This window comes from Rhinoderma darwinii, unplaced genomic scaffold (assembly GCF_050947455.1).
Source record: "Rhinoderma darwinii isolate aRhiDar2 unplaced genomic scaffold, aRhiDar2.hap1 Scaffold_4215, whole genome shotgun sequence".
Taxonomy (NCBI): Eukaryota; Metazoa; Chordata; class Amphibia; order Anura; family Rhinodermatidae; genus Rhinoderma; species Rhinoderma darwinii.
In genome coordinates this window covers 33,076-56,085 of record NW_027463766.1, presented here as the reverse complement: position 1 = coordinate 56,085, position 23,010 = coordinate 33,076, and the positions used below count along the sequence as shown (strand labels likewise).

The window sequence follows — 23,010 nt, the reverse complement described above, 5'->3', positions numbered from 1 at the left end:
CCATTATTTCAACACCTGTTGGACAATGCATGAGTGATAATGAGCTCATTGATTAAATGCAATTAATGAATAGATTGCCACCTCTTGTTGTGTGTCGTCTGTGTTTCTGTGTTTCCGGCATTTCACATTGGAACACCTCATTCACCTTCCTTGTCTTCTCTCCGCCCTCCCTTTTAGGTAAGTTAAAGAGCTGCACCTGAGCCAGCCACTGATTGATTGATTGATTGATTGATTGATTGATTGATTGATTGATTGATTGATTGATGCAGCACAACAGTCAAATAGTGGAGTGGAGTAGGGGAACAGCAAACAGCCAATAAAGCAGCCCGCCCGCTCGCCTGCCCGCCACAATGGACCTACCTGTGTACACTAGATGGATGTGATGGAATGTACTGTCGTCCCTACATTTCAAGAAGAAGTAAGAATTGCAGTTGCAACAAAGCCTTGCTTGCCTACAAAGAGAGCAGCAATTTGGATTTGTTACTATGTTACCTAGAAGAATAACAAACTGTGCAAGGATGGAGGTTGTAGGAGCAAGGAGAAGTTGTCTGTAAAGTTGGTGGATGCCTATTTTCCATTTTGCAGTCCCTTGTCTCCCTCTTGTGGCCTCCTGGAGGCAACTAGCTGTGCAAAAAAAAGACAGCCTGGCGGCCGGCTGTTGCAGTGTTGCCCTCTCAGGCAACACTGAGTGACTGACTGAGCCTCACCGTCTTATATAAAGTTCAGACGGAACTTTGCACGTGTCATAGTGGAGCCCTCAGGATTCCAGAGCCAGCTTTCTGACATCATAATGGGGCCTCAGAGATAAAAGCCTGGGCCCAGGCAGTGTTGGTCAGTGCTGCTCAGCAGGCAGCACTGGACTGGACTGGATTACAGCTGATACAAGGTGTGAAGGAACAAGGGGTGGCTGTGGGCATGCACTTGCTGCCGCTGCCAGTGTTTATCTGCATGGCAGCAGGGCATTTGGGCGTTGCCAGGAAGGCGTTTTTATGTAGATTCCTCCTCTTTCAGCACTGCATTGTGGTGCAAGCAAAAGAAGCAAATCCTGTCTGGCTTCCTCTCCGGCCTTTATTCACCTCCCGTGTAGCTGTGAGTGTGTGAGCCTGCAGGGCCCCATGGAATTGCCTAGAAGTAGGCTGAATCGCTGCAAGGGCTGAACAGCAGTATCGGGCAGGCTCGGGCAACGCGCGGCCCGTTCGGGTTATCGCTTCTCGGCCTTTTGGCTAAGATCAAGTGTAGTATCTGTTCTTATCAGTTTAATATCTGATACGTCCCCTATCTGGGGACCATATATTAAATGGATTTTTAGAACAGGGAGATGGAAATAGAGCTTGCTCTGTCCACTCCACGCATTGACCTGGTATTGCAGTATTTCCAGGACCGGTGCACCCTTTCCTTATGTGTTGACTAAAAGCAGATTCCAAAAGTGTTTTTTGTCTTTGCTATTGTTTCTGTCTTTCTGAAGGGATCTCCCCTTTTAATCCCATTATTTCAACACCTGTTGGACAATGCATGAGTGATAATGAGCTCATTGATTAAATGCAATTAATGAATAGATTGCCACCTCTTGTTGTGTGTCGTCTGTGTTTCTGTGTTTCCGGCATTTCACATTGGAACACCTCATTCACCTTCCTTGTCTTCTCTCCGCCCTCCCTTTTAGGTAAGTTAAAGAGCTGCACCTGAGCCAGCCACTGATTGATTGATTGATTGATTGATTGATTGATTGATTGATTGATTGATTGATGCAGCACAACAGTCAAATAGTGGAGTGGAGTAGGGGAACAGCAAACAGCCAATAAAGCAGCCCGCCCGCTCGCCTGCCCGCCACAATGGACCTACCTGTGTACACTAGATGGATGTGATGGAATGTACTGTCGTCCCTACATTTCAAGAAGAAGTAAGAATTGCAGTTGCAACAAAGCCTTGCTTGCCTACAAAGAGAGCAGCAATTTGGATTTGTTACTATGTTACCTAGAAGAATAACAAACTGTGCAAGGATGGAGGTTGTAGGAGCAAGGAGAAGTTGTCTGTAAAGTTGGTGGATGCCTATTTTCCATTTTGCAGTCCCTTGTCTCCCTCTTGTGGCCTCCTGGAGGCAACTAGCTGTGCAAAAAAAAGACAGCCTGGCGGCCGGCTGTTGCAGTGTTGCCCTCTCAGGCAACACTGAGTGACTGACTGAGCCTCACCGTCTTATATAAAGTTCAGACGGAACTTTGCACGTGTCATAGTGGAGCCCTCAGGATTCCAGAGCCAGCTTTCTGACATCATAATGGGGCCTCAGAGATAAAAGCCTGGGCCCAGGCAGTGTTGGTCAGTGCTGCTCAGCAGGCAGCACTGGACTGGACTGGATTACAGCTGATACAAGGTGTGAAGGAACAAGGGGTGGCTGTGGGCATGCACTTGCTGCCGCTGCCAGTGTTTATCTGCATGGCAGCAGGGCATTTGGGCGTTGCCAGGAAGGCGTTTTTATGTAGATTCCTCCTCTTTCAGCACTGCATTGTGGTGCAAGCAAAAGAAGCAAATCCTGTCTGGCTTCCTCTCCGGCCTTTATTCACCTCCCGTGTAGCTGTGAGTGTGTGAGCCTGCAGGGCCCCATGGAATTGCCTAGAAGTAGGCTGAATCGCTGCAAGGGCTGAACAGCAGTATCGGGCAGGCTCGGGCAACGCGCGGCCCGTTCGGGTTATCGCTTCTCGGCCTTTTGGCTAAGATCAAGTGTAGTATCTGTTCTTATCAGTTTAATATCTGATACGTCCCCTATCTGGGGACCATATATTAAATGGATTTTTAGAACAGGGAGATGGAAATAGAGCTTGCTCTGTCCACTCCACGCATTGACCTGGTATTGCAGTATTTCCAGGACCGGTGCACCCTTTCCTTATGTGTTGACTAAAAGCAGATTCCAAAAGTGTTTTTTGTCTTTGCTATTGTTTCTGTCTTTCTGAAGGGATCTCCCCTTTTAATCCCATTATTTCAACACCTGTTGGACAATGCATGAGTGATAATGAGCTCATTGATTAAATGCAATTAATGAATAGATTGCCACCTCTTGTTGTGTGTCGTCTGTGTTTCTGTGTTTCCGGCATTTCACATTGGAACACCTCATTCACCTTCCTTGTCTTCTCTCCGCCCTCCCTTTTAGGTAAGTTAAAGAGCTGCACCTGAGCCAGCCACTGATTGATTGATTGATTGATTGATTGATTGATTGATTGATTGATTGATTGATGCAGCACAACAGTCAAATAGTGGAGTGGAGTAGGGGAACAGCAAACAGCCAATAAAGCAGCCCGCCCGCTCGCCTGCCCGCCACAATGGACCTACCTGTGTACACTAGATGGATGTGATGGAATGTACTGTCGTCCCTACATTTCAAGAAGAAGTAAGAATTGCAGTTGCAACAAAGCCTTGCTTGCCTACAAAGAGAGCAGCAATTTGGATTTGTTACTATGTTACCTAGAAGAATAACAAACTGTGCAAGGATGGAGGTTGTAGGAGCAAGGAGAAGTTGTCTGTAAAGTTGGTGGATGCCTATTTTCCATTTTGCAGTCCCTTGTCTCCCTCTTGTGGCCTCCTGGAGGCAACTAGCTGTGCAAAAAAAAGACAGCCTGGCGGCCGGCTGTTGCAGTGTTGCCCTCTCAGGCAACACTGAGTGACTGACTGAGCCTCACCGTCTTATATAAAGTTCAGACGGAACTTTGCACGTGTCATAGTGGAGCCCTCAGGATTCCAGAGCCAGCTTTCTGACATCATAATGGGGCCTCAGAGATAAAAGCCTGGGCCCAGGCAGTGTTGGTCAGTGCTGCTCAGCAGGCAGCACTGGACTGGACTGGATTACAGCTGATACAAGGTGTGAAGGAACAAGGGGTGGCTGTGGGCATGCACTTGCTGCCGCTGCCAGTGTTTATCTGCATGGCAGCAGGGCATTTGGGCGTTGCCAGGAAGGCGTTTTTATGTAGATTCCTCCTCTTTCAGCACTGCATTGTGGTGCAAGCAAAAGAAGCAAATCCTGTCTGGCTTCCTCTCCGGCCTTTATTCACCTCCCGTGTAGCTGTGAGTGTGTGAGCCTGCAGGGCCCCATGGAATTGCCTAGAAGTAGGCTGAATCGCTGCAAGGGCTGAACAGCAGTATCGGGCAGGCTCGGGCAACGCGCGGCCCGTTCGGGTTATCGCTTCTCGGCCTTTTGGCTAAGATCAAGTGTAGTATCTGTTCTTATCAGTTTAATATCTGATACGTCCCCTATCTGGGGACCATATATTAAATGGATTTTTAGAACAGGGAGATGGAAATAGAGCTTGCTCTGTCCACTCCACGCATTGACCTGGTATTGCAGTATTTCCAGGACCGGTGCACCCTTTCCTTATGTGTTGACTAAAAGCAGATTCCAAAAGTGTTTTTTGTCTTTGCTATTGTTTCTGTCTTTCTGAAGGGATCTCCCCTTTTAATCCCATTATTTCAACACCTGTTGGACAATGCATGAGTGATAATGAGCTCATTGATTAAATGCAATTAATGAATAGATTGCCACCTCTTGTTGTGTGTCGTCTGTGTTTCTGTGTTTCCGGCATTTCACATTGGAACACCTCATTCACCTTCCTTGTCTTCTCTCCGCCCTCCCTTTTAGGTAAGTTAAAGAGCTGCACCTGAGCCAGCCACTGATTGATTGATTGATTGATTGATTGATTGATTGATTGATTGATTGATTGATTGATTGATTGATTGATGCAGCACAACAGTCAAATAGTGGAGTGGAGTAGGGGAACAGCAAACAGCCAATAAAGCAGCCCGCCCGCTCGCCTGCCCGCCACAATGGACCTACCTGTGTACACTAGATGGATGTGATGGAATGTACTGTCGTCCCTACATTTCAAGAAGAAGTAAGAATTGCAGTTGCAACAAAGCCTTGCTTGCCTACAAAGAGAGCAGCAATTTGGATTTGTTACTATGTTACCTAGAAGAATAACAAACTGTGCAAGGATGGAGGTTGTAGGAGCAAGGAGAAGTTGTCTGTAAAGTTGGTGGATGCCTATTTTCCATTTTGCAGTCCCTTGTCTCCCTCTTGTGGCCTCCTGGAGGCAACTAGCTGTGCAAAAAAAAGACAGCCTGGCGGCCGGCTGTTGCAGTGTTGCCCTCTCAGGCAACACTGAGTGACTGACTGAGCCTCACCGTCTTATATAAAGTTCAGACGGAACTTTGCACGTGTCATAGTGGAGCCCTCAGGATTCCAGAGCCAGCTTTCTGACATCATAATGGGGCCTCAGAGATAAAAGCCTGGGCCCAGGCAGTGTTGGTCAGTGCTGCTCAGCAGGCAGCACTGGACTGGACTGGATTACAGCTGATACAAGGTGTGAAGGAACAAGGGGTGGCTGTGGGCATGCACTTGCTGCCGCTGCCAGTGTTTATCTGCATGGCAGCAGGGCATTTGGGCGTTGCCAGGAAGGCGTTTTTATGTAGATTCCTCCTCTTTCAGCACTGCATTGTGGTGCAAGCAAAAGAAGCAAATCCTGTCTGGCTTCCTCTCCGGCCTTTATTCACCTCCCGTGTAGCTGTGAGTGTGTGAGCCTGCAGGGCCCCATGGAATTGCCTAGAAGTAGGCTGAATCGCTGCAAGGGCTGAACAGCAGTATCGGGCAGGCTCGGGCAACGCGCGGCCCGTTCGGGTTATCGCTTCTCGGCCTTTTGGCTAAGATCAAGTGTAGTATCTGTTCTTATCAGTTTAATATCTGATACGTCCCCTATCTGGGGACCATATATTAAATGGATTTTTAGAACAGGGAGATGGAAATAGAGCTTGCTCTGTCCACTCCACGCATTGACCTGGTATTGCAGTATTTCCAGGACCGGTGCACCCTTTCCTTATGTGTTGACTAAAAGCAGATTCCAAAAGTGTTTTTTGTCTTTGCTATTGTTTCTGTCTTTCTGAAGGGATCTCCCCTTTTAATCCCATTATTTCAACACCTGTTGGACAATGCATGAGTGATAATGAGCTCATTGATTAAATGCAATTAATGAATAGATTGCCACCTCTTGTTGTGTGTCGTCTGTGTTTCTGTGTTTCCGGCATTTCACATTGGAACACCTCATTCACCTTCCTTGTCTTCTCTCCGCCCTCCCTTTTAGGTAAGTTAAAGAGCTGCACCTGAGCCAGCCACTGATTGATTGATTGATTGATTGATTGATTGATTGATTGATTGATTGATTGATTGATGCAGCACAACAGTCAAATAGTGGAGTGGAGTAGGGGAACAGCAAACAGCCAATAAAGCAGCCCGCCCGCTCGCCTGCCCGCCACAATGGACCTACCTGTGTACACTAGATGGATGTGATGGAATGTACTGTCGTCCCTACATTTCAAGAAGAAGTAAGAATTGCAGTTGCAACAAAGCCTTGCTTGCCTACAAAGAGAGCAGCAATTTGGATTTGTTACTATGTTACCTAGAAGAATAACAAACTGTGCAAGGATGGAGGTTGTAGGAGCAAGGAGAAGTTGTCTGTAAAGTTGGTGGATGCCTATTTTCCATTTTGCAGTCCCTTGTCTCCCTCTTGTGGCCTCCTGGAGGCAACTAGCTGTGCAAAAAAAAAGACAGCCTGGCGGCCGGCTGTTGCAGTGTTGCCCTCTCAGGCAACACTGAGTGACTGACTGAGCCTCACCGTCTTATATAAAGTTCAGACGGAACTTTGCACGTGTCATAGTGGAGCCCTCAGGATTCCAGAGCCAGCTTTCTGACATCATAATGGGGCCTCAGAGATAAAAGCCTGGGCCCAGGCAGTGTTGGTCAGTGCTGCTCAGCAGGCAGCACTGGACTGGACTGGATTACAGCTGATACAAGGTGTGAAGGAACAAGGGGTGGCTGTGGGCATGCACTTGCTGCCGCTGCCAGTGTTTATCTGCATGGCAGCAGGGCATTTGGGCGTTGCCAGGAAGGCGTTTTTATGTAGATTCCTCCTCTTTCAGCACTGCATTGTGGTGCAAGCAAAAGAAGCAAATCCTGTCTGGCTTCCTCTCCGGCCTTTATTCACCTCCCGTGTAGCTGTGAGTGTGTGAGCCTGCAGGGCCCCATGGAATTGCCTAGAAGTAGGCTGAATCGCTGCAAGGGCTGAACAGCAGTATCGGGCAGGCTCGGGCAACGCGCGGCCCGTTCGGGTTATCGCTTCTCGGCCTTTTGGCTAAGATCAAGTGTAGTATCTGTTCTTATCAGTTTAATATCTGATACGTCCCCTATCTGGGGACCATATATTAAATGGATTTTTAGAACAGGGAGATGGAAATAGAGCTTGCTCTGTCCACTCCACGCATTGACCTGGTATTGCAGTATTTCCAGGACCGGTGCACCCTTTCCTTATGTGTTGACTAAAAGCAGATTCCAAAAGTGTTTTTTGTCTTTGCTATTGTTTCTGTCTTTCTGAAGGGATCTCCCCTTTTAATCCCATTATTTCAACACCTGTTGGACAATGCATGAGTGATAATGAGCTCATTGATTAAATGCAATTAATGAATAGATTGCCACCTCTTGTTGTGTGTCGTCTGTGTTTCTGTGTTTCCGGCATTTCACATTGGAACACCTCATTCACCTTCCTTGTCTTCTCTCCGCCCTCCCTTTTAGGTAAGTTAAAGAGCTGCACCTGAGCCAGCCACTGATTGATTGATTGATTGATTGATTGATTGATTGATTGATTGATTGATTGATTGATGCAGCACAACAGTCAAATAGTGGAGTGGAGTAGGGGAACAGCAAACAGCCAATAAAGCAGCCCGCCCGCTCGCCTGCCCGCCACAATGGACCTACCTGTGTACACTAGATGGATGTGATGGAATGTACTGTCGTCCCTACATTTCAAGAAGAAGTAAGAATTGCAGTTGCAACAAAGCCTTGCTTGCCTACAAAGAGAGCAGCAATTTGGATTTGTTACTATGTTACCTAGAAGAATAACAAACTGTGCAAGGATGGAGGTTGTAGGAGCAAGGAGAAGTTGTCTGTAAAGTTGGTGGATGCCTATTTTCCATTTTGCAGTCCCTTGTCTCCCTCTTGTGGCCTCCTGGAGGCAACTAGCTGTGCAAAAAAAAGACAGCCTGGCGGCCGGCTGTTGCAGTGTTGCCCTCTCAGGCAACACTGAGTGACTGACTGAGCCTCACCGTCTTATATAAAGTTCAGACGGAACTTTGCACGTGTCATAGTGGAGCCCTCAGGATTCCAGAGCCAGCTTTCTGACATCATAATGGGGCCTCAGAGATAAAAGCCTGGGCCCAGGCAGTGTTGGTCAGTGCTGCTCAGCAGGCAGCACTGGACTGGACTGGATTACAGCTGATACAAGGTGTGAAGGAACAAGGGGTGGCTGTGGGCATGCACTTGCTGCCGCTGCCAGTGTTTATCTGCATGGCAGCAGGGCATTTGGGCGTTGCCAGGAAGGCGTTTTTATGTAGATTCCTCCTCTTTCAGCACTGCATTGTGGTGCAAGCAAAAGAAGCAAATCCTGTCTGGCTTCCTCTCCGGCCTTTATTCACCTCCCGTGTAGCTGTGAGTGTGTGAGCCTGCAGGGCCCCATGGAATTGCCTAGAAGTAGGCTGAATCGCTGCAAGGGCTGAACAGCAGTATCGGGCAGGCTCGGGCAACGCGCGGCCCGTTCGGGTTATCGCTTCTCGGCCTTTTGGCTAAGATCAAGTGTAGTATCTGTTCTTATCAGTTTAATATCTGATACGTCCCCTATCTGGGGACCATATATTAAATGGATTTTTAGAACAGGGAGATGGAAATAGAGCTTGCTCTGTCCACTCCACGCATTGACCTGGTATTGCAGTATTTCCAGGACCGGTGCACCCTTTCCTTATGTGTTGACTAAAAGCAGATTCCAAAAGTGTTTTTTGTCTTTGCTATTGTTTCTGTCTTTCTGAAGGGATCTCCCCTTTTAATCCCATTATTTCAACACCTGTTGGACAATGCATGAGTGATAATGAGCTCATTGATTAAATGCAATTAATGAATAGATTGCCACCTCTTGTTGTGTGTCGTCTGTGTTTCTGTGTTTCCGGCATTTCACATTGGAACACCTCATTCACCTTCCTTGTCTTCTCTCCGCCCTCCCTTTTAGGTAAGTTAAAGAGCTGCACCTGAGCCAGCCACTGATTGATTGATTGATTGATTGATTGATTGATTGATTGATGCAGCACAACAGTCAAATAGTGGAGTGGAGTAGGGGAACAGCAAACAGCCAATAAAGCAGCCCGCCCGCTCGCCTGCCCGCCACAATGGACCTACCTGTGTACACTAGATGGATGTGATGGAATGTACTGTCGTCCCTACATTTCAAGAAGAAGTAAGAATTGCAGTTGCAACAAAGCCTTGCTTGCCTACAAAGAGAGCAGCAATTTGGATTTGTTACTATGTTACCTAGAAGAATAACAAACTGTGCAAGGATGGAGGTTGTAGGAGCAAGGAGAAGTTGTCTGTAAAGTTGGTGGATGCCTATTTTCCATTTTGCAGTCCCTTGTCTCCCTCTTGTGGCCTCCTGGAGGCAACTAGCTGTGCAAAAAAAAGACAGCCTGGCGGCCGGCTGTTGCAGTGTTGCCCTCTCAGGCAACACTGAGTGACTGACTGAGCCTCACCGTCTTATATAAAGTTCAGACGGAACTTTGCACGTGTCATAGTGGAGCCCTCAGGATTCCAGAGCCAGCTTTCTGACATCATAATGGGGCCTCAGAGATAAAAGCCTGGGCCCAGGCAGTGTTGGTCAGTGCTGCTCAGCAGGCAGCACTGGACTGGACTGGATTACAGCTGATACAAGGTGTGAAGGAACAAGGGGTGGCTGTGGGCATGCACTTGCTGCCGCTGCCAGTGTTTATCTGCATGGCAGCAGGGCATTTGGGCGTTGCCAGGAAGGCGTTTTTATGTAGATTCCTCCTCTTTCAGCACTGCATTGTGGTGCAAGCAAAAGAAGCAAATCCTGTCTGGCTTCCTCTCCGGCCTTTATTCACCTCCCGTGTAGCTGTGAGTGTGTGAGCCTGTAGGGCCCCATGGAATTGCCTAGAAGTAGGCTGAATCGCTGCAAGGGCTGAACAGCAGTATCGGGCAGGCTCGGGCAACGCGCGGCCCGTTCGGGTTATCGCTTCTCGGCCTTTTGGCTAAGATCAAGTGTAGTATCTGTTCTTATCAGTTTAATATCTGATACGTCCCCTATCTGGGGACCATATATTAAATGGATTTTTAGAACAGGGAGATGGAAATAGAGCTTGCTCTGTCCACTCCACGCATTGACCTGGTATTGCAGTATTTCCAGGACCGGTGCACCCTTTCCTTATGTGTTGACTAAAAGCAGATTCCAAAAGTGTTTTTTGTCTTTGCTATTGTTTCTGTATTTCTGAAGGGATCTCCCCTTTTAATCCCATTATTTCAACACCTGTTGGACAATGCATGAGTGATAATGAGCTCATTGATTAAATGCAATTAATGAATAGATTGCCACCTCTTGTTGTGTGTCGTCTGTGTTTCTGTGTTTCCGGCATTTCACATTGGAACACCTCATTCACCTTCCTTGTCTTCTCTCCGCCCTCCCTTTTAGGTAAGTTAAAGAGCTGCACCTGAGCCAGCCACTGATTGATTGATTGATTGATTGATTGATTGATTGATTGATTGATTGATGCAGCACAACAGTCAAATAGTGGAGTGGAGTAGGGGAACAGCAAACAGCCAATAAAGCAGCCCGCCCGCTCGCCTGCCCGCCACAATGGACCTACCTGTGTACACTAGATGGATGTGATGGAATGTACTGTCGTCCCTACATTTCAAGAAGAAGTAAGAATTGCAGTTGCAACAAAGCCTTGCTTGCCTACAAAGAGAGCAGCAATTTGGATTTGTTACTATGTTACCTAGAAGAATAACAAACTGTGCAAGGATGGAGGTTGTAGGAGCAAGGAGAAGTTGTCTGTAAAGTTGGTGGATGCCTATTTTCCATTTTGCAGTCCCTTGTCTCCCTCTTGTGGCCTCCTGGAGGCAACTAGCTGTGCAAAAAAAAGACAGCCTGGCGGCCGGCTGTTGCAGTGTTGCCCTCTCAGGCAACACTGAGTGACTGACTGAGCCTCACCGTCTTATATAAAGTTCAGACGGAACTTTGCACGTGTCATAGTGGAGCCCTCAGGATTCCAGAGCCAGCTTTCTGACATCATAATGGGGCCTCAGAGATAAAAGCCTGGGCCCAGGCAGTGTTGGTCAGTGCTGCTCAGCAGGCAGCACTGGACTGGACTGGATTACAGCTGATACAAGGTGTGAAGGAACAAGGGGTGGCTGTGGGCATGCACTTGCTGCCGCTGCCAGTGTTTATCTGCATGGCAGCAGGGCATTTGGGCGTTGCCAGGAAGGCGTTTTTATGTAGATTCCTCCTCTTTCAGCACTGCATTGTGGTGCAAGCAAAAGAAGCAAATCCTGTCTGGCTTCCTCTCCGGCCTTTATTCACCTCCCGTGTAGCTGTGAGTGTGTGAGCCTGCAGGGCCCCATGGAATTGCCTAGAAGTAGGCTGAATCGCTGCAAGGGCTGAACAGCAGTATCGGGCAGGCTCGGGCAACGCGCGGCCCGTTCGGGTTATCGCTTCTCGGCCTTTTGGCTAAGATCAAGTGTAGTATCTGTTCTTATCAGTTTAATATCTGATACGTCCCCTATCTGGGGACCATATATTAAATGGATTTTTAGAACAGGGAGATGGAAATAGAGCTTGCTCTGTCCACTCCACGCATTGACCTGGTATTGCAGTATTTCCAGGACCGGTGCACCCTTTCCTTATGTGTTGACTAAAAGCAGATTCCAAAAGTGTTTTTTGTCTTTGCTATTGTTTCTGTCTTTCTGAAGGGATCTCCCCTTTTAATCCCATTATTTCAACACCTGTTGGACAATGCATGAGTGATAATGAGCTCATTGATTAAATGCAATTAATGAATAGATTGCCACCTCTTGTTGTGTGTCGTCTGTGTTTCTGTGTTTCCGGCATTTCACATTGGAACACCTCATTCACCTTCCTTGTCTTCTCTCCGCCCTCCCTTTTAGGTAAGTTAAAGAGCTGCACCTGAGCCAGCCACTGATTGATTGATTGATTGATTGATTGATTGATTGATTGATTGATTGATTGATTGATTGATGCAGCACAACAGTCAAATAGTGGAGTGGAGTAGGGGAACAGCAAACAGCCAATAAAGCAGCCCGCCCGCTCGCCTGCCCGCCACAATGGACCTACCTGTGTACACTAGATGGATGTGATGGAATGTACTGTCGTCCCTACATTTCAAGAAGAAGTAAGAATTGCAGTTGCAACAAAGCCTTGCTTGCCTACAAAGAGAGCAGCAATTTGGATTTGTTACTATGTTACCTAGAAGAATAACAAACTGTGCAAGGATGGAGGTTGTAGGAGCAAGGAGAAGTTGTCTGTAAAGTTGGTGGATGCCTATTTTCCATTTTGCAGTCCCTTGTCTCCCTCGTGTGGCCTCCTGGAGGCAACTAGCTGTGCAAAAAAAAGACAGCCTGGCGGCCGGCTGTTGCAGTGTTGCCCTCTCAGGCAACACTGAGTGACTGACTGAGCCTCACCGTCTTATATAAAGTTCAGACGGAACTTTGCACGTGTCATAGTGGAGCCCTCAGGATTCCAGAGCCAGCTTTCTGACATCATAATGGGGCCTCAGAGATAAAAGCCTGGGCCCAGGCAGTGTTGGTCAGTGCTGCTCAGCAGGCAGCACTGGACTGGACTGGATTACAGCTGATACAAGGTGTGAAGGAACAAGGGGTGGCTGTGGGCATGCACTTGCTGCCGCTGCCAGTGTTTATCTGCATGGCAGCAGGGCATTTGGGCGTTGCCAGGAAGGCGTTTTTATGTAGATTCCTCCTCTTTCAGCACTGCATTGTGGTGCAAGCAAAAGAAGCAAATCCTGTCTGGCTTCCTCTCCGGCCTTTATTCACCTCCCGTGTAGCTGTGAGTGTGTGAGCCTGCAGGGCCCCATGGAATTGCCTAGAAGTAGGCTGAATCGCTGCAAGGGCTGAACAGCAGTATCGGGCAGGCTCGGGCAACGCGCGGCCCGTTCGGGTTATCGCTTCTCGGCCTTTTGGCTAAGATCAAGTGTAGTATCTGTTCTTATCAGTTTAATATCTGATACGTCCCCTATCTGGGGACCATATATTAAATGGATTTTTAGAACAGGGAGATGGAAATAGAGCTTGCTCTGTCCACTCCACGCATTGACCTGGTATTGCAGTATTTCCAGGACCGGTGCACCCTTTCCTTATGTGTTGACTAAAAGCAGATTCCAAAAGTGTTTTTTGTCTTTGCTATTGTTTCTGTCTTTCTGAAGGGATCTCCCCTTTTAATCCCATTATTTCAACACCTGTTGGACAATGCATGAGTGATAATGAGCTCATTGATTAAATGCAATTAATGAATAGATTGCCACCTCTTGTTGTGTGTCGTCTGTGTTTCTGTGTTTCCGGCATTTCACATTGGAACACCTCATTCACCTTCCTTGTCTTCTCTCCGCCCTCCCTTTTAGGTAAGTTAAAGAGCTGCACCTGAGCCAGCCACTGATTGATTGATTGATTGATTGATTGATTGATTGATTGATTGATTGATTGATTGATTGATTGATGCAGCACAACAGTCAAATAGTGGAGTGGAGTAGGGGAACAGCAAACAGCCAATAAAGCAGCCCGCCCGCTCGCCTGCCCGCCACAATGGACCTACCTGTGTACACTAGATGGATGTGATGGAATGTACTGTCGTCCCTACATTTCAAGAAGAAGTAAGAATTGCAGTTGCAACAAAGCCTTGCTTGCCTACAAAGAGAGCAGCAATTTGGATTTGTTACTATGTTACCTAGAAGAATAACAAACTGTGCAAGGATGGAGGTTGTAGGAGCAAGGAGAAGTTGTCTGTAAAGTTGGTGGATGCCTATTTTCCATTTTGCAGTCCCTTGTCTCCCTCTTGTGGCCTCCTGGAGGCAACTAGCTGTGCAAAAAAAAGACAGCCTGGCGGCCGGCTGTTGCAGTGTTGCCCTCTCAGGCAACACTGAGTGACTGACTGAGCCTCACCGTCTTATATAAAGTTCAGACGGAACTTTGCACGTGTCATAGTGGAGCCCTCAGGATTCCAGAGCCAGCTTTCTGACATCATAATGGGGCCTCAGAGATAAAAGCCTGGGCCCAGGCAGTGTTGGTCAGTGCTGCTCAGCAGGCAGCACTGGACTGGACTGGATTACAGCTGATACAAGGTGTGAAGGAACAAGGGGTGGCTGTGGGCATGCACTTGCTGCCGCTGCCAGTGTTTATCTGCATGGCAGCAGGGCATTTGGGCGTTGCCAGGAAGGCGTTTTTATGTAGATTCCTCCTCTTTCAGCACTGCATTGTGGTGCAAGCAAAAGAAGCAAATCCTGTCTGGCTTCCTCTCCGGCCTTTATTCACCTCCCGTGTAGCTGTGAGTGTGTGAGCCTGCAGGGCCCCATGGAATTGCCTAGAAGTAGGCTGAATCGCTGCAAGGGCTGAACAGCAGTATCGGGCAGGCTCGGGCAACGCGCGGCCCGTTCGGGTTATCGCTTCTCGGCCTTTTGGCTAAGATCAAGTGTAGTATCTGTTCTTATCAGTTTAATATCTGATACGTCCCCTATCTGGGGACCATATATTAAATGGATTTTTAGAACAGGGAGATGGAAATAGAGCTTGCTCTGTCCACTCCACGCATTGACCTGGTATTGCAGTATTTCCAGGACCGGTGCACCCTTTCCTTATGTGTTGACTAAAAGCAGATTCCAAAAGTGTTTTTTGTCTTTGCTATTGTTTCTGTCTTTCTGAAGGGATCTCCCCTTTTAATCCCATTATTTCAACACCTGTTGGACAATGCATGAGTGATAATGAGCTCATTGATTAAATGCAATTAATGAATAGATTGCCACCTCTTGTTGTGTGTCGTCTGTGTTTCTGTGTTTCCGGCATTTCACATTGGAACACCTCATTCACCTTCCTTGTCTTCTCTCCGCCCTCCCTTTTAGGTAAGTTAAAGAGCTGCACCTGAGCCAGCCACTGATTGATTGATTGATTGATTGATTGATTGATTGATTGATTGATTGATTGATTGATTGATTGATGCAGCACAACAGTCAAATAGTGGAGTGGAGTAGGGGAACAGCAAACAGCCAATAAAGCAGCCCGCCCGCTCGCCTGCCCGCCACAATGGACCTACCTGTGTACACTAGATGGATGTGATGGAATGTACTGTCGTCCCTACATTTCAAGAAGAAGTAAGAATTGCAGTTGCAACAAAGCCTTGCTTGCCTACAAAGAGAGCAGCAATTTGGATTTGTTACTATGTTACCTAGAAGAATAACAAACTGTGCAAGGATGGAGGTTGTAGGAGCAAGGAGAAGTTGTCTGTAAAGTTGGTGGATGCCTATTTTCCATTTTGCAGTCCCTTGTCTCCCTCGTGTGGCCTCCTGGAGGCAACTAGCTGTGCAAAAAAAAGACAGCCTGGCGGCCGGCTGTTGCAGTGTTGCCCTCTCAGGCAACACTGAGTGACTGACTGAGCCTCACCGTCTTATATAAAGTTCAGACGGAACTTTGCACGTGTCATAGTGGAGCCCTCAGGATTCCAGAGCCAGCTTTCTGACATCATAATGGGGCCTCAGAGATAAAAGCCTGGGCCCAGGCAGTGTTGGTCAGTGCTGCTCAGCAGGCAGCACTGGACTGGACTGGATTACAGCTGATACAAGGTGTGAAGGAACAAGGGGTGGCTGTGGGCATGCACTTGCTGCCGCTGCCAGTGTTTATCTGCATGGCAGCAGGGCATTTGGGCGTTGCCAGGAAGGCGTTTTTATGTAGATTCCTCCTCTTTCAGCACTGCATTGTGGTGCAAGCAAAAGAAGCAAATCCTGTCTGGCTTCCTCTCCGGCCTTTATTCACCTCCCGTGTAGCTGTGAGTGTGTGAGCCTGCAGGGCCCCATGGAATTGCCTAGAAGTAGGCTGAATCGCTGCAAGGGCTGAACAGCAGTATCGGGCAGGCTCGGGCAACGCGCGGCCCGTTCGGGTTATCGCTTCTCGGCCTTTTGGCTAAGATCAAGTGTAGTATCTGTTCTTATCAGTTTAATATCTGATACGTCCCCTATCTGGGGACCATATATTAAATGGATTTTTAGAACAGGGAGATGGAAATAGAGCTTGCTCTGTCCACTCCACGCATTGACCTGGTATTGCAGTATTTCCAGGACCGGTGCACCCTTTCCTTATGTGTTGACTAAAAGCAGATTCCAAAAGTGTTTTTTGTCTTTGCTATTGTTTCTGTCTTTCTGAAGGGATCTCCCCTTTTAATCCCATTATTTCAACACCTGTTGGACAATGCATGAGTGATAATGAGCTCATTGATTAAATGCAATTAATGAATAGATTGCCACCTCTTGTTGTGTGTCGTCTGTGTTTCTGTGTTTCCGGCATTTCACATTGGAACACCTCATTCACCTTCCTTGTCTTCTCTCCGCCCTCCCTTTTAGGTAAGTTAAAGAGCTGCACCTGAGCCAGCCACTGATTGATTGATTGATTGATTGATTGATTGATTGATTGATTGATTGATTGATTGATGCAGCACAACAGTCAAATAGTGGAGTGGAGTAGGGGAACAGCAAACAGCCAATAAAGCAGCCCGCCCGCTCGCCTGCCCGCCACAATGGACCTACCTGTGTACACTAGATGGATGTGATGGAATGTACTGTCGTCCCTACATTTCAAGAAGAAGTAAGAATTGCAGTTGCAACAAAGCCTTGCTTGCCTACAAAGAGAGCAGCAATTTGGATTTGTTACTATGTTACCTAGAAGAATAACAAACTGTGCAAGGATGGAGGTTGTAGGAGCAAGGAGAAGTTGTCTGTAAAGTTGGTGGATGCCTATTTTCCATTTTGCAGTCCCTTGTCTCCCTCTTGTGGCCTCCTGGAGGCAACTAGCTGTGCAAAAAAAAGACAGCCTGGCGGCCGGCTGTTGCAGTGTTGCCCTCTCAGGCAACACTGAGTGACTGACTGAGCCTCACCGTCTTATATAAAGTTCAGACGGAACTTTGCACGTGTCATAGTGGAGCCCTCAGGATTCCAGAGCCAGCTTTCTGACATCATAATGGGGCCTCAGAGATAAAAGCCTGGGCCCAGGCAGTGTTGGTCAGTGCTGCTCAGCAGGCAGCACTGGACTGGACTGGATTACAGCTGATACAAGGTGTGAAGGAACAAGGGGTGGCTGTGGGCATGCACTTGCTGCCGCTGCCAGTGTTTATCTGCATGGCAGCAGGGCATTTGGGCGTTGCCAGGAAGGCGTTTTTATGTAGATTCCTCCTCTTTCAGCACTGCATTGTGGTGCAAGCAAAAGAAGCAAATCCTGTCTGGCTTCCTCTCCGGCCTTTATTCACCTCCCGTGTAGCTGTGAGTGTGTGAGCCTGCAGGGCCCCATGGAATTGCCTAGAAGTAGGCTGAATCGCTGCAAGGGCTGAACAGCAGTATCGGGCAGGCTCGGGCAACGCGCGGCCCGTTCGGGTTATCGCTTCTCGGCCTTTTGGCTAAGATCAAGTGTAGTATCTGTTCTTATCAGTTTAATATCTGATACGTCCCCTATCTGGGGACCATATATTAAATGGATTTTTAGAACAGGGAGATGGAAATAGAGCTTGCTCTGTCCACTCCACGCATTGACCTGGTATTGCAGTATTTCCAGGACCGGTGCACCCTTTCCTTATGTGTTGACTAAAAGCAGATTCCAAAAGTGTTTTTTGTCTTTGCTATTGTTTCTGTCTTTCTGAAGGGATCTCCCCTTTTAATCCCATTATTTCAACACCTGTTGGACAATGCATGAGTGATAATGAGCTCATTGATTAAATGCAATTAATGAATAGATTGCCACCTCTTGTTGTGTGTCGTCTGTGTTTCTGTGTTTCCGGCATTTCACATTGGAACACCTCATTCACCTTCCTTGTCTTCTCTCCGCCCTCCCTTTTAGGTAAGTTAAAGAGCTGCACCTGAGCCAGCCACTGATTGATTGATTGATTGATTGATTGATTGATTGATTGATTGATTGATTGATTGATTGATTGATGCAGCACAACAGTCAAATAGTGGAGTGGAGTAGGGGAACAGCAAACAGCCAATAAAGCAGCCCGCCCGCTCGCCTGCCCGCCACAATGGACCTACCTGTGTACACTAGATGGATGTGATGGAATGTACTGTCGTCCCTACATTTCAAGAAGAAGTAAGAATTGCAGTTGCAACAAAGCCTTGCTTGCCTACAAAGAGAGCAGCAATTTGGATTTGTTACTATGTTACCTAGAAGAATAACAAACTGTGCAAGGATGGAGGTTGTAGGAGCAAGGAGAAGTTGTCTGTAAAGTTGGTGGATGCCTATTTTCCATTTTGCAGTCCCTTGTCTCCCTCTTGTGGCCTCCTGGAGGCAACTAGCTGTGCAAAAAAAAGACAGCCTGGCGGCCGGCTGTTGCAGTGTTGCCCTCTCAGGCAACACTGAGTGACTGACTGAGCCTCACCGTCTTATATAAAGTTCAGACGGAACTTTGCACGTGTCATAGTGGAGCCCTCAGGATTCCAGAGCCAGCTTTCTGACATCATAATGGGGCCTCAGAGATAAAAGCCTGGGCCCAGGCAGTGTTGGTCAGTGCTGCTCAGCAGGCAGCACTGGACTGGACTGGATTACAGCTGATACAAGGTGTGAAGGAACAAGGGGTGGCTGTGGGCATGCACTTGCTGCCGCTGCCAGTGTTTATCTGCATGGCAGCAGGGCATTTGGGCGTTGCCAGGAAGGCGTTTTTATGTAGATTCCTCCTCTTTCAGCACTGCATTGTGGTGCAAGCAAAAGAAGCAAATCCTGTCTGGCTTCCTCTCCGGCCTTTATTCACCTCCCGTGTAGCTGTGAGTGTGTGAGCCTGCAGGGCCCCATGGAATTGCCTAGAAGTAGGCTGAATCGCTGCAAGGGCTGAACAGCAGTATCGGGCAGGCTCGGGCAACGCGCGGCCCGTTCGGGTTATCGGTTCTCGGCCTTTTGGCTAAGATCAAGTGTAGTATCTGTTCTTATCAGTTTAATATCTGATACGTCCCCTATCTGGGGACCATATATTAAATGGATTTTTAGAACAGGGAGATGGAAATAGAGCTTGCTCTGTCCACTCCACGCATTGACCTGGTATTGCAGTATTTCCAGGACCGGTGCACCCTTTCCTTATGTGTTGACTAAAAGCAGATTCCAAAAGTGTTTTTTGTCTTTGCTATTGTTTCTGTCTTTCTGAAGGGATCTCCCCTTTTAATCCCATTATTTCAACACCTGTTGGACAATGCATGAGTGATAATGAGCTCATTGATTAAATGCAATTAATGAATAGATTGCCACCTCTTGTTGTGTGTCGTCTGTGTTTCTGTGTTTCCGGCATTTCACATTGGAACACCTCATTCACCTTCCTTGTCTTCTCTCCGCCCTCCCTTTTAGGTAAGTTAAAGAGCTGCACCTGAGCCAGCCACTGATTGATTGATTGATTGATTGATTGATTGATTGATTGATTGATTGATTGATTGATGCAGCACAACAGTCAAATAGTGGAGTGGAGTAGGGGAACAGCAAACAGCCAATAAAGCAGCCCGCCCGCTCTCCTGCCCGCCACAATGGACCTACCTGTGTACACTAGATGGATGTGATGGAATGTACTGTCGTCCCTACATTTCAAGAAGAAGTAAGAATTGCAGTTGCAACAAAGCCTTGCTTGCCTACAAAGAGAGCAGCAATTTGGATTTGTTACTATGTTACCTAGAAGAATAACAAACTGTGCAAGGATGGAGGTTGTAGGAGCAAGGAGAAGTTGTCTGTAAAGTTGGTGGATGCCTATTTTCCATTTTGCAGTCCCTTGTCTCCCTCTTGTGGCCTCCTGGAGGCAACTAGCTGTGCAAAAAAAAGACAGCCTGGCGGCCGGCTGTTGCAGTGTTGCCCTCTCAGGCAACACTGAGTGACTGACTGAGCCTCACCGTCTTATATAAAGTTCAGACGGAACTTTGCACGTGTCATAGTGGAGCCCTCAGGATTCCAGAGCCAGCTTTCTGACATCATAATGGGGCCTCAGAGATAAAAGCCTGGGCCCAGGCAGTGTTGGTCAGTGCTGCTCAGCAGGCAGCACTGGACTGGACTGGATTACAGCTGATACAAGGTGTGAAGGAACAAGGGGTGGCTGTGGGCATGCACTTGCTGCCGCTGCCAGTGTTTATCTGCATGGCAGCAGGGCATTTGGGCGTTGCCAGGAAGGCGTTTTTATGTAGATTCCTCCTCTTTCAGCACTGCATTGTGGTGCAAGCAAAAGAAGCAAATCCTGTCTGGCTTCCTCTCCGGCCTTTATTCACCTCCCGTGTAGCTGTGAGTGTGTGAGCCTGCAGGGCCCCATGGAATTGCCTAGAAGTAGGCTGAATCGCTGCAAGGGCTGAACAGCAGTATCGGGCAGGCTCGGGCAACGCGCGGCCCGTTCGGGTTATCGCTTCTCGGCCTTTTGGCTAAGATCAAGTGTAGTATCTGTTCTTATCAGTTTAATATCTGATACGTCCCCTATCTGGGGACCATATATTAAATGGATTTTTAGAACAGGGAGATGGAAATAGAGCTTGCTCTGTCCACTCCACGCATTGACCTGGTATTGCAGTATTTCCAGGACCGGTGCACCCTTTCCTTATGTGTTGACTAAAAGCAGATTCCAAAAGTGTTTTTTGTCTTTGCTATTGTTTCTGTCTTTCTGAAGGGATCTCCCCTTTTAATCCCATTATTTCAACACCTGTTGGACAATGCATGAGTGATAATGAGCTCATTGATTAAATGCAATTAATGAATAGATTGCCACCTCTTGTTGTGTGTCGTCTGTGTTTCTGTGTTTCCGGCATTTCACATTGGAACACCTCATTCACCTTCCTTGTCTTCTCTCCGCCCTCCCTTTTAGGTAAGTTAAAGAGCTGCACCTGAGCCAGCCACTGATTGATTGATTGATTGATTGATTGATTGATTGATTGATTGATTGATTGATTGATGCAGCACAACAGTCAAATAGTGGAGTGGAGTAGGGGAACAGCAAACAGCCAATAAAGCAGCCCGCCCGCTCGCCTGCCCGCCACAATGGACCTACCTGTGTACACTAGATGGATGTGATGGAATGTACTGTCGTCCCTACATTTCAAGAAGAAGTAAGAATTGCAGTTGCAACAAAGCCTTGCTTGCCTACAAAGAGAGCAGCAATTTGGATTTGTTACTATGTTACCTAGAAGAATAACAAACTGTGCAAGGATGGAGGTTGTAGGAGCAAGGAGAAGTTGTCTGTAAAGTTGGTGGATGCCTATTTTCCATTTTGCAGTCCCTTGTCTCCCTCTTGTGGCCTCCTGGAGGCAACTAGCTGTGCAAAAAAAAGACAGCCTGGCGGCCGGCTGTTGCAGTGTTGCCCTCTCAGGCAACACTGAGTGACTGACTGAGCCTCACCGTCTTATATAAAGTTCAGACGGAACTTTGCACGTGTCATAGTGGAGCCCTCAGGATTCCAGAGCCAGCTTTCTGACATCATAATGGGGCCTCAGAGATAAAAGCCTGGGCCCAGGCAGTGTTGGTCAGTGCTGCTCAGCAGGCAGCACTGGACTGGACTGGATTACAGCTGATACAAGGTGTGAAGGAACAAGGGGTGGCTGTGGGCATGCACTTGCTGCCGCTGCCAGTGTTTATCTGCATGGCAGCAGGGCATTTGGGCGTTGCCAGGAAGGCGTTTTTATGTAGATTCCTCCTCTTTCAGCACTGCATTGTGGTGCAAGCAAAAGAAGCAAATCCTGTCTGGCTTCCTCTCCGGCCTTTATTCACCTCCCGTGTAGCTGTGAGTGTGTGAGCCTGCAGGGCCCCATGGAATTGCCTAGAAGTAGGCTGAATCGCTGCAAGGGCTGAACAGCAGTATCGGGCAGGCTCGGGCAACGCGCGGCCCGTTCGGGTTATCGCTTCTCGGCCTTTTGGCTAAGATCAAGTGTAGTATCTGTTCTTATCAGTTTAATATCTGATACGTCCCCTATCTGGGGACCATATATTAAATGGATTTTTAGAACAGGGAGATGGAAATAGAGCTTGCTCTGTCCACTCCACGCATTGACCTGGTATTGCAGTATTTCCAGGACCGGTGCACCCTTTCCTTATGTGTTGACTAAAAGCAGATTCCAAAAGTGTTTTTTGTCTTTGCTATTGTTTCTGTCTTTCTGAAGGGATCTCCCCTTTTAATCCCATTATTTCAACACCTGTTGGACAATGCATGAGTGATAATGAGCTCATTGATTAAATGCAATTAATGAATAGATTGCCACCTCTTGTTGTGTGTCGTCTGTGTTTCTGTGTTTCCGGCATTTCACATTGGAACACCTCATTCACCTTCCATGTCTTCTCTCCGCCCTCCCTTTTAGGTAAGTTAAAGAGCTGCACCTGAGCCAGCCACTGATTGATTGATTGATTGATTGATTGATTGATTGATTGATTGATTGATTGATTGATGCAGCACAACAGTCAAATAGTGGAGTGGAGTAGGGGAACAGCAAACAGCCAATAAAGCAGCCCGCCCGCTCGCCTGCCCGCCACAATGGACCTACCTGTGTACACTAGATGGATGTGATGGAATGTACTGTCGTCCCTACATTTCAAGAAGAAGTAAGAATTGCAGTTGCAACAAAGCCTTGCTTGCCTACAAAGAGAGCAGCAATTTGGATTTGTTACTATGTTACCTAGAAGAATAACAAACTGTGCAAGGATGGAGGTTGTAGGAGCAAGGAGAAGTTGTCTGTAAAGTTGGTGGATGCCTATTTTCCATTTTGCAGTCCCTTGTCTCCCTCTTGTGGCCTCCTGGAGGCAACTAGCTGTGCAAAAAAAAGACAGCCTGGCGGCCGGCTGTTGCAGTGTTGCCCTCTCAGGCAACACTGAGTGACTGACTGAGCCTCACCGTCTTATATAAAGTTCAGACGGAACTTTGCACGTGTCATAGTGGAGCC

At 47.7% G+C, this 23,010-nt stretch overlaps 15 non-coding genes across 15 annotated transcripts; all 15 read left to right on the top strand.

The window, feature by feature from the left end:
- Positions 1-1,203: 1,203 nt before the first annotated feature.
- Positions 1,204-1,394, top strand: LOC142710069 (U2 spliceosomal RNA). Its single transcript, XR_012869180.1, has one exon. It is a non-coding gene; the product is annotated as a U2 spliceosomal RNA (small nuclear RNA).
- A 1,288-nt stretch (positions 1,395-2,682) lies between these two features.
- LOC142710068 (U2 spliceosomal RNA) lies at positions 2,683-2,873 on the top strand. Its single transcript, XR_012869179.1, has one exon. It is a non-coding gene; the product is annotated as a U2 spliceosomal RNA (small nuclear RNA).
- Positions 2,874-4,161: 1,288 nt separating this feature from the next.
- On the top strand, positions 4,162-4,352 carry LOC142710067 (U2 spliceosomal RNA). The gene has a single exon (XR_012869178.1). It is a non-coding gene; the product is annotated as a U2 spliceosomal RNA (small nuclear RNA).
- A 1,304-nt stretch (positions 4,353-5,656) lies between these two features.
- LOC142710066 (U2 spliceosomal RNA) lies at positions 5,657-5,847 on the top strand. Its single transcript, XR_012869177.1, has one exon. It is a non-coding gene; the product is annotated as a U2 spliceosomal RNA (small nuclear RNA).
- Positions 5,848-7,140: 1,293 nt separating this feature from the next.
- Positions 7,141-7,331, top strand: LOC142710065 (U2 spliceosomal RNA). The gene has a single exon (XR_012869176.1). It is a non-coding gene; the product is annotated as a U2 spliceosomal RNA (small nuclear RNA).
- A 1,292-nt stretch (positions 7,332-8,623) lies between these two features.
- Positions 8,624-8,814, top strand: LOC142710064 (U2 spliceosomal RNA). Its single transcript, XR_012869175.1, has one exon. It is a non-coding gene; the product is annotated as a U2 spliceosomal RNA (small nuclear RNA).
- Positions 8,815-10,090: 1,276 nt separating this feature from the next.
- Positions 10,091-10,281, top strand: LOC142710063 (U2 spliceosomal RNA). Its single transcript, XR_012869174.1, has one exon. It is a non-coding gene; the product is annotated as a U2 spliceosomal RNA (small nuclear RNA).
- A 1,284-nt stretch (positions 10,282-11,565) lies between these two features.
- LOC142710062 (U2 spliceosomal RNA) lies at positions 11,566-11,756 on the top strand. Its single transcript, XR_012869173.1, has one exon. It is a non-coding gene; the product is annotated as a U2 spliceosomal RNA (small nuclear RNA).
- A 1,296-nt stretch (positions 11,757-13,052) lies between these two features.
- On the top strand, positions 13,053-13,243 carry LOC142710061 (U2 spliceosomal RNA). Its single transcript, XR_012869172.1, has one exon. It is a non-coding gene; the product is annotated as a U2 spliceosomal RNA (small nuclear RNA).
- Positions 13,244-14,543: 1,300 nt separating this feature from the next.
- Positions 14,544-14,734, top strand: LOC142710059 (U2 spliceosomal RNA). Its single transcript, XR_012869171.1, has one exon. It is a non-coding gene; the product is annotated as a U2 spliceosomal RNA (small nuclear RNA).
- Positions 14,735-16,034: 1,300 nt separating this feature from the next.
- On the top strand, positions 16,035-16,225 carry LOC142710057 (U2 spliceosomal RNA). Its single transcript, XR_012869169.1, has one exon. It is a non-coding gene; the product is annotated as a U2 spliceosomal RNA (small nuclear RNA).
- Positions 16,226-17,517: 1,292 nt separating this feature from the next.
- On the top strand, positions 17,518-17,708 carry LOC142710056 (U2 spliceosomal RNA). Its single transcript, XR_012869168.1, has one exon. It is a non-coding gene; the product is annotated as a U2 spliceosomal RNA (small nuclear RNA).
- Positions 17,709-19,008: 1,300 nt separating this feature from the next.
- LOC142710084 (U2 spliceosomal RNA) lies at positions 19,009-19,199 on the top strand. The gene has a single exon (XR_012869193.1). It is a non-coding gene; the product is annotated as a U2 spliceosomal RNA (small nuclear RNA).
- A 1,292-nt stretch (positions 19,200-20,491) lies between these two features.
- Positions 20,492-20,682, top strand: LOC142710055 (U2 spliceosomal RNA). The gene has a single exon (XR_012869167.1). It is a non-coding gene; the product is annotated as a U2 spliceosomal RNA (small nuclear RNA).
- Positions 20,683-21,974: 1,292 nt separating this feature from the next.
- LOC142710054 (U2 spliceosomal RNA) lies at positions 21,975-22,165 on the top strand. The gene has a single exon (XR_012869166.1). It is a non-coding gene; the product is annotated as a U2 spliceosomal RNA (small nuclear RNA).
- Positions 22,166-23,010: the final 845 nt, after the last annotated feature.